The sequence below is a fragment of the Hylaeus anthracinus genome, unplaced genomic scaffold (assembly GCF_026225885.1).
Source record: "Hylaeus anthracinus isolate JK02 unplaced genomic scaffold, UHH_iyHylAnth1.0_haploid 5, whole genome shotgun sequence".
Lineage (NCBI taxonomy): Eukaryota > Metazoa > Arthropoda > Insecta > Hymenoptera > Colletidae > Hylaeus > Hylaeus anthracinus.
Genome location: NW_026535322.1, coordinates 10362489 through 10371889, shown reverse-complemented (window position 1 = coordinate 10371889; position 9401 = coordinate 10362489). Strand labels below are relative to the sequence as shown.

General features: G+C 42.7%; 1 protein-coding gene across 3 annotated transcripts in view; it reads left to right on the top strand.

The window, feature by feature from the left end:
* Window positions 1-612: 612 nt before the first annotated feature.
* LOC128896109 (GATA-binding factor A-like) overlaps window positions 613-9401 on the top strand; it is a 65638-nt gene continuing 56849 nt past the window's right edge. The window contains exons 1-2 of one of the 3 annotated variants that reach the window (XM_054159306.1): window positions 613-2305; window positions 2868-4314. The gene's annotated coding sequence lies outside the window, so the exon portion shown is untranslated. Of the gene's footprint in view, window positions 2336-2443; window positions 4319-9401 lie in introns of all 3 variants that reach the window. The other 2 variants (XM_054159305.1, XM_054159308.1) reach the window with 2 other exon arrangements.

The following is a 9401-nucleotide window of genomic DNA, read 5'->3' as shown; positions in this document are numbered from 1 at the left end:
CTACCGTCGCCATCTCAAGTCCAAGCTCGTTCCAATACAATACACATCCACTGCACGATAACTCCAAAAGCTACACTACAATCAAGCCTACAATCATTTTTCACCCCCTCCCAACTTCTACGACACTGAATGGGACCATCAAGTCTACTGCGAAAATGTGAAACTAAGTCCTAGAGATCCTCGTACAGATAAACGAAACCTCGATTCGTTCGGTTACCATGAATGGCACTTCAGGCAATTTCCAAAATGGAAAAGCTCGGTCACCTCGGGGCTAGAAAACTCGTGGTGCGTGCGAGAACGAGCAGTGGGGGTCGGCGGAGGGCAAAGAAAGGAGCATAGGGTCCCCCTGGATACGGACTTCCGGTGTTACGATAGCTATCGGGCTCGCAGGGGTTCCTACCTGGCACGCCACGTCTGGTTTTCCGATTAGGGGGATCGGTGACTGGACTAAAAACGCGCGCGTGCTCCGTCGCGTGTCCGTTCGCTCGGAATGTTTTTCGCAGATGACGCGGATTCGACTCTCCGAAGTGTTTATTCGCGTTGGTGGAGTTCGTTTAGATTCGAGGCTGGCCTGAGTCGGGTCTCGAAGTGACAGCTGGAACGAGCCTAACTTTATGAATTTTTTTCTCGCGGAACAACAATTCGTTCGCGAATCGCTTCGTCGGTATCTTGACGAATGCGCTTTCGAGGATTTTTCGTGAATTTTCGTTTGGGTATTTCAGTATTTATCGTTGCGATAAAGGGTAGCGTGAATGGAGTCGAAAAGATATTATTAGAGATGTGTGGACTAGGGAGTGATTATTCGTGGTTTTAGTATGGCGAGCGGGGTCCGATGCGCCTGGGAAAATGTTTGAGCTCCGCGGTCTATAATTTAAAAACATTTACTTCTTAACAATTTACTTCTTGGTATGACGCGCATTTAAATCGAACTGTTTGATGAAAGATGAGGACGAAGAGAATGACTTGAAGAATTACTTGAATCCTCTGAATACCTCTTTGTAGGGATACTACTCGTGGATAGGTAACGCGATGGACTCTCTTCATCGCCCAGGTCACACAAGATGGCTACCGATGTCCTCAGGGGCTGTAGCGGTTATAGCTACAGTACGGGCTTAGCAATCCCGAGGTACCCGAGCTAAAGGAGAGCTAGAGGGCTCCAATAGAAGAGAAGTAAGAGATACTGCACAGTATTAAAACAATGCAGGAATCATGTAAGACGATAACAAGAAGAACGGAAATAAGCTAGTAATAAGCAAGCAGTAGTGCAATAACTGTATAATAACTCACGCACTTTAAATAAATGAACTTTAATGAACTCTAAATGAACTTTAAATAAGAAGTGTGATGTATTGGAAGAGGTAATAAATTAGAATTAGCATAACAACGAAATATATATTTAAACTAAAAAATATATATATATATACTCTCTACGGACAGCGGTGCCCACTCCGAGAGAGCCAAAACAAAACATGCTTAGCGATTGTACACATACACACACATACACAAACTCAGGGACATGCATACATTACAAGAAGAATGGAAATAAGCTAGTAATAAGCAAGCAGTAGTGCAATAACTTTGTATACTAACTCACTCACTTCAAATAAATGAATGAATGAATGAATGATGGCTACCAATGTCCCGGTAGTCTCGGCTCCAACCCTCCAGGACTTGGAAAACGTTTCCTCTTCCACCATGAATTCTGCAAAACATAAATACACCAAACCTGGACTTTTGGATCCACCGCTCATCTCAAGGATTTATTACATCCCCCAATTAAGAAAGAAGATTCCTCCGAAGAAAAAGCCCTGGAAGCGTTCGCCATTAGCGCTCTATCTCCGCAGAGCAATCCCGCGCCAGCAATGGGAAGTCATGTTCGCGGTGGACAAGTTTTTTTCGAGCCCGGGCGCGCGAGACCCATCCTTCGATAAATCGTCCCGGCGAGAAAATGCCGCTGGTTCGACGATGTTTGGTCCTGGAAACGTTATCTGGCAGCAGCAACCACCGATTTATCCCGCGTCGGCAGCGAACGCCAGCGATCGTAACCTAATCGCGATGCAATTAACCGAGCAGTTTCCAATTAGGCCCGTAACGGGCGATCCGAGCTTTTGCGCGACGCGCGCTGATATTATTGCTGAAAATATTGCGGATTGCCGGGAACGTCGGGATGGAAATAATGTGGAGCGTGAAGGGCATTGCGAAGAGTAGCCAGAGATAGGGTTGGGCAATCTTTGGACGAGATGACAGCGTTCGTGGCGATTATGAATCCATCAGGCGATTGCGAGAGGAATAATAAGACCATATAGTAAGAATGTATAGTTAGAACGTGCTGATAGTTGTCAATTATCACCTACGGAAGAGTTGTGTAATATCCATTGTAAACAGAAGTGTAGTGGATACTTTAGTTAAGGTTAGTTAAGGTACAGTTAGGACGTGCTGATAGTTGAGCAATTACCATCTATGGAAGAGTTGTGTAGTATCCACTGTAAACAGAAGTGTCGTGGATACCCTAGTTAACACTTTATCTACCGGGCTATTTAGAAACAATCTTTAATTCAAAAAAGAATCTTCTACAGTAGCATATACCAATCTAGGCTGACAATAATTCCTCCATACTGTTACTAAGTACATTGAAAGCCAAGTCTGTTTCCAAAAACTGAACATTGTAAGTAGACAACCATCGACACAGTAAATAAATTCGAAAAGCTAAAGACTGGAATTAAAAAGCCTATAAATAGGCTCCCGGTAAATAAAGTGTTAAGGTTACGTTGTATATTTGTATGGAAAACGCATGCAAGACATATGTACCTACATAAATATCCCACATATCAGTCCGCGGTAATAACCCTTCTTTATTGGATATACAGATGTCTACACTCTGCACCAGTATCTCAGCGCTTTATACTCGAACCACCCCTATACAAAAGAGTATACCCTCAACAAACCTCCAACAAACCCTCAACGAACCCTCAAGAGAAAAACGATATATTCCCCTATGCTGTGTCCCCCACACAGCAGATTTTCTCAAGGCAGCCCGACAGTAAAAGCAGCCCCATAAATTAAAAAGAAAAATAGATCAGCGTGACACGGTGTACGAGGGCGCGCGGAAAGACGAATAGGACTTCGCGATCTGCGCGTACAGGACGCAGGGGGAAGGAGCTCGGTGAATTACGTAGGTTCGTAAGTCAGTCTCGCGGATTTCCGAAGATATCGGGAGAGGTACGACCCCGGCCCGCGGCGGGGCTCGGGCTTATCCGCCGGCCGATCTGGTCGGACATTATAGGGCCCGACAACGCGACCGGGTGGGAGGGAGATGCTGACCGCTGGCGGAGTATGGTCGGGCGAAAAAGATTTTATGAAAATTGCCCCGTGGCCCGCGCTCGACGCTCGTTCGGCGCCCTTCGGTGGCCGTGGGCGTCTAGGCCACGCCCACCGCGAGTCCGTTCGCGACACGCCGCCCGTGACACGCCCCTACGATTCGCCATCCCCACTCCGTCTCCCTGGCTCTGTCTCTCTCCCACTCCCGTCCGCGCGCTGACGCTCTGATCGCTCGCGGGGGGACTCAGTTCTCTCTCGACCGCGGTTCCACGCGGTTCGCGGTCTCTCTCGCGAGATCCTGTCGCCGCCTCCGCCCCCGCCCTCGCGACTCCATCGACCCTCTCCCCCCGCCCCTGGCCGAGCGTCTCGCCAGAGGTGACTGTCCAGGGCAGTTTCGAAGCCGCAGTCAACGGTTGCACCGCGTTACAGGAAGTAGTCTCGCTCGGTTTGTTACTCTCCATTGCGTGCCAGCGGCTCTCCGCTCGGTTCAGGAGCCTCCTTCCCAGCTTCGCGTGTCCTCCTATCGGCGATCGAATGTGCGCGTCCCGCGTCCAAGGTATCGATAACGTCGTGTCTGACCTTGTCGCGGAGCACGAAGGGCGTAGGATCCGTTCCGCGTGCAAGGATACGTCGCTCCGCGAAAGGAGCGGCCGCGGTGGTACGGTGAAGTGACGGAAAAAGTGTGACGGAATGACTAGTGCGCGAGTTCGCACGTGATAATCGACCCGATGATCGAACTCGAGTGGAAGCGATTCGCGGGGGAAACGGCGACGCGATCGTTCGAACTACGGAGGGCAGGATTGCGCGAGTAAATCGGAGGACAGTATTCGTGCGGATCCGAAGGTTGCCGAGAGGGAAATCCGATTTTCAAAATCGAGGAGGCTGGTTGTATTGGAGCTTCGAGATCTCGAGTCGAGGAAGGAGCCACGGTGAAGGAGCAGCTCCAAAACCCTGCGTATGGACGGTAGGATGCCGAGCAGCCACGACTGATTACGAGTGAGTACGTCTGGCCATCTTTCTTTCGCGGAAAAATCACGCCGCGGGCTTCCGCCTGTCACGGGGGAGGCCGAGTTTTACATGACAACCGGCGATAACGCGTTACGAGCCATTCGTCGAAAGGATACGGGCCCCGTTATCTCTGTGGTCGCGTATCGGTGCGTTAATTCACCGCTGATAGGGTTAATGGCGATGGTGGCAGGCGGCGCGAAACGCTAACCGTTCTTCCGTAATCTGCGAAATTCCCGATGCTGACTCGAACGCTCGGGCCGTGACTCGTTGCGAGAGAATTTTATCTTATTTTTCGAGGAAACACATGGGCGGCTTCGTTCGTCGTGGATCGGATGTTCAAGGTTTCACGCGCTGTTGTTTTTGTATACAGAGACAGGCCGTGTTCGTTCGTTGTTTGTAGGGTGATTGTTATTTATGTTTGGGGTCAAGGCGATAACGCGTCGATCTCTGAGGTTCGAGTACGTCGAGTATAGAGTGTTTAAGAAGGTTAGGGTTACAATGAAATAAACAGGATAAATTGATGGTAGTCTGGAATGTTTAGATGGTCTACGTGAAAGATTCGTTTAGTTCGGACCTTACTCTGATTTACTCTCATCTTGCTTTAACCCTTTGTTTACTTTATTTTTTCATTAGTATTAATTAAACGTTTTGAAACATGTCGTGACTTACAAGTCCACTTCTACGAAGTTCACTTTTAATTATTGGATGGCAAGCTTGTTTTCTTACGGAAGCTTGTTAGAGATGAGACCAAGATGGACGCCTAAGGGCGATCCCACACGGTGCAACCGATTTGGAATTAGTATTGCAAACTGTTTGCGCTCTTTGTTTTACCTACTCCACTATCTTTGTTTTATCTATATCCACGGTCGCATGCAACTAGTTTCACTTTGAAACTTTCAGTGTGGTTTGAAACTGATCGGTTGCGTCTGTGTGCGATCGGCCTAAATTTTAAAAACTTTTGAAAAATTCAGTATACAGAGGGTTAACTAAAGCAAGCTAGACATTGAACATCGTTAACATAAAAGCAAACACAGGCCGTTGAAATTTATACGTTTGGACTAGAGATGGCGTGCAAAATCACTAACCGTTATTTATCACAGTGATAGCAAAATCACGATCACTATGGTGATTTAATTTCATTCACGAGGATGATCGTGGTTCTTTTATCTTGCTAGAAGAATTGCGTGATCACAATTCTTGATCTCAATTAAATTACTTTTTATACAATGTTTCAATATACATAGTTTGCATACAAAATCCGCATATAATATCAATTTCAATTTCCTTTATTAAGTACATTAGTAGATCATTTATTTTGTGCGGTGGCTACTTCAGTCCCATGCGAAAGAATATTTTCTAAAGCAGGATTACTACTAACGGAAAAAAGAAACTGATTGCAAGCAGAGAAATTATCTATGCTATTATTCTAGAACAGCAATACATAGTTACTTATTTGTTATTATATATATATAGTATATATAAATTATTACTTTATTATATATATTACTTTATTTATAGTATTCGTATATATATACGAATACTATAAATAAAGTACAAAGAACCATATATATTTTATTCTATTGGTATTTGGTTCTTTGTATTTTATTTATAGTATTCGTATTATGTTTTATGTATTAATTATACTGTTTTCTAACAGTGTTACATTTTGTAAAAGTCTAAAGACACTTACAACTAAACTAAGACTTGCAATTCATAATTATTGACTTATATTCGTTGCTCTTCACTGTTTCTCGTTAAAGCATTCCTTTATTTACTATTCTTTACTTTATTTTATGCGGTGTAGGTAATTCGCATTTTTGTTTTGATGTCGTTAATTACATACTTGTGTAGAATATGTGTGAAATATACATATTAGGGTGTTTTTCATTGCGGTGCATTTACATTTAAGCTGAAGATTCTAACACCGCGCGCAAGGAACGGTTATGTTCTTCACCAATCAGAAGCGATCACGAAAAATCACGAATCACTTTGAAAAATCACCGTGATTGGCAACGAACGTGATCGAATCACGAGTGATTCACAAGTAGCAGTTCTAGCCATCTCCAGTTTGGACCATACGCACATCTCGTAATTCTATCGCGATGTATTAGAAAATGGCGTCGCGTACGAGACTCCGGCACTCGGTGCAGAGTGAAGCAGCTGTTGTTTTCGCATAGTTTATCGAATCTCGCAATTTGCGTACTTTTCGCCACAATCACCTGCTATCATTACACGTTTACCCTGTGCCAATAATTTTCCTCTACCAGCAGAAGCTTTCTCGTCCACCTTTGGACGCTTCCACTCGCTTCCACTCGCTTCCACTTCTTTGTCGCGTGGATGTTTATTTTGTCGCGATGGTATTCTAAATCACTCGAACGATATCTCTGCAAGAATCTGGAGTTGCGAGGATGAGGCAGATGTGGCAGGGCCTTCGAGCATAATCTCGCAATGATTTTGAAACGTTAAGGGCGCGGTATACGGGCGAACGTTTGCGACGAATGTTTTCTGCAACGTAGTTTGTTTCGTTTAACACGTTGATTGCCAAACGAATATTCTTGAAAATTTCTGCTAAGATTAAATATTATTTAGACTATCGGAGTCTAGGTAATGAAACATTTATCGTGGTATTTAGTTTTGTAATTACATCAAAATTCAAGAAGCTCATTTAGATTCGTCTCCTGTGACGTCTAACTTTCAGAATTAATCTTTCTAGTTCTTGAGTGAAAAACACTGTCACCCATATATGGGTGACATGACGGTCAACGTGTTAAGCATTTCCAGTCGAGAGGTGACTTTCAGTCACCACTAGGTTTCTTTTTGGTTTCTTTTAGGTTTAATTTCTTTCGAACTCGAAGTACCAATAAAATGATTGTCGTTGAGGCAAAAGTGACCTGATCTTCAAATCTCATATTCGAAGTCAATCTAAGCTTAGCGTTCGTGACAATAGAATACTAAGAAAGCAAAGGGTTAATTTCCAAGCACGGGACCATAGGCCTGCGTTGTTCTTCTTAAAATTCTTTTAAATGTCGTTAGGGCCACAGGTGCTTGCGAGAAACATTAAAATTGCACTAAGAAGTATGAAACAATTTCTAGTTAATTTATATGAATACTCGCCAGCTCTAGATATAATTGTTTAAAAGTACGAGAAAATGCATTGAAAAGTATGAAATAATTTCTATTTAGACTGCATCGTTAACCGACTACAAAAAGGTTATTTAATATAATTTAATATAAAAGAAATAGAAATTATTTCATACTTCCAAGCAATTATATCTAGAACTGTTGAGTATTCGTATCAATTAACTAGAAATTGTACACAGTTACTACACAGTTACTACACAGTTACTACAGTTATACTACAGTTATACTACAGTTACAATTACAGTTACAGTTACAGTTATACTACACTTTGAATTAATTTTTTCGAAGTCGGTTATATTACTTTTCCAAAAATTATTTTTATACTCGCTAGTTCTTGACGAATTCGATGAAATTATTAAATACGCTACAACCTTTTCGAAGTTGGTTAATAAGGACAATTTATGTGACATGTTTTTTAGTGCAGTTTTAATTATTTTCGATATCTCTCGAAATTATCTTTCGATATTGTCATATTTGGTTAGCGGGTTAAGGTGTCAATGAACTATTCACGCGCGGTTTGCACTGTATAAAGGAAATATTTATTTACGTAAAGATATATATATATATATAATAATCGAAATTCATTTATATATGTATATAAATATATATATATAAATAAATTATATATATAATCATTTATATGTATATAAATGAATTTCGGCTATTGCCGCAATCGTACGCATAGAACGCATAAGAAATAGTAAAACAAAACGACATCAGCCGATGTCGCTGCCACGATCCACGCCGCTGTCGATATATTTTCCAAACAGATATTTATGTCGATCTCTCTCGAAATTACTCCTACAGTAATGACTATTATATATGACGTTTACTATTGCGTATGCACTTTAATAAATAACGGTAGGGATGAAATCAAATTTCTCGGCTACCGAATGCGAGGAGAAGCATCAACCGAGTGGATTTAACATATCGAAAGAAAACAGTCCGTGCATCGTTGCATGGTGAAGGATAGTTTCTGCCCGCGTGTTATCGCGATACATCGAAGCATGCCGGCACCGCCATTCTTTCCCTAGGCCCCCAGGAGTCCCTTTTATCTGAATGGGGATTCCCCGTAGGAACCGCGATACGCGCCAACTCGCGCACTAAACCGTGGCGATTCCGAATAGTACTGTTAGCCCCTGAACTCGTCTAATTTACAACGATAACGCGAGATAGACGCGTGTACCGTCATTCCTCCGCGTCATTACGCGTGGGTGTCCCTTCCACGTGGAACTTTTTTGTGCGAAAGAAGATTAGCCCGTAAATAGAGGGACGACGTAAGTTGTACAAGAATTTACTTCAGATATTTTTATAGGGAAAAAGATGGATTATAGAAGATAAGGACAGGAGATATAGGAAGAAGGATAGGAGATATAGAAATTGACAAAAGGCACTATTAAGGAGCGTCTACCTTTTTCTTTTTATTAGGACGAAATTTTCGGAGCTTTCTTTTTATTAGTATAGATTGATTAGTAAAGCTTTTATTTAGATTTTATTAGAAAAGGTTTTGCTTAGATTTGTTAGTAAAGGTTTTATCGGTAAAGCTTGAGTACCCTTTTGTGGTGTGCAATACAATCATTCGAGAGTGATGAGTTTTCGAAAAACGAATCGGAGAAAAGAGAGGTAGAGGAATGTAGAAACGCTTAACCCGTTAAGGACAGGCGTTCTAAACGGATATGAAACAAAGAGTACCCGGTTCCAGGCGCGATAGCATATCGCGAGGCGACCGATACGAATAAGTTCCGGTGTTACGCTACGTGCGAGCTTGTCACTCCCTCGATGCAAATTTGCTTTGGCCCGTGGAAAGAAAATATGTACAGATAATAGTCGGGTGCTCGTCAAACTCAGTCAACAACCCTATGAAAACGTAAAAATAACAAAATATTTAATAATTATTTTATCCAAATATAAAAGTCCTCCACTCCCTTCTTTCT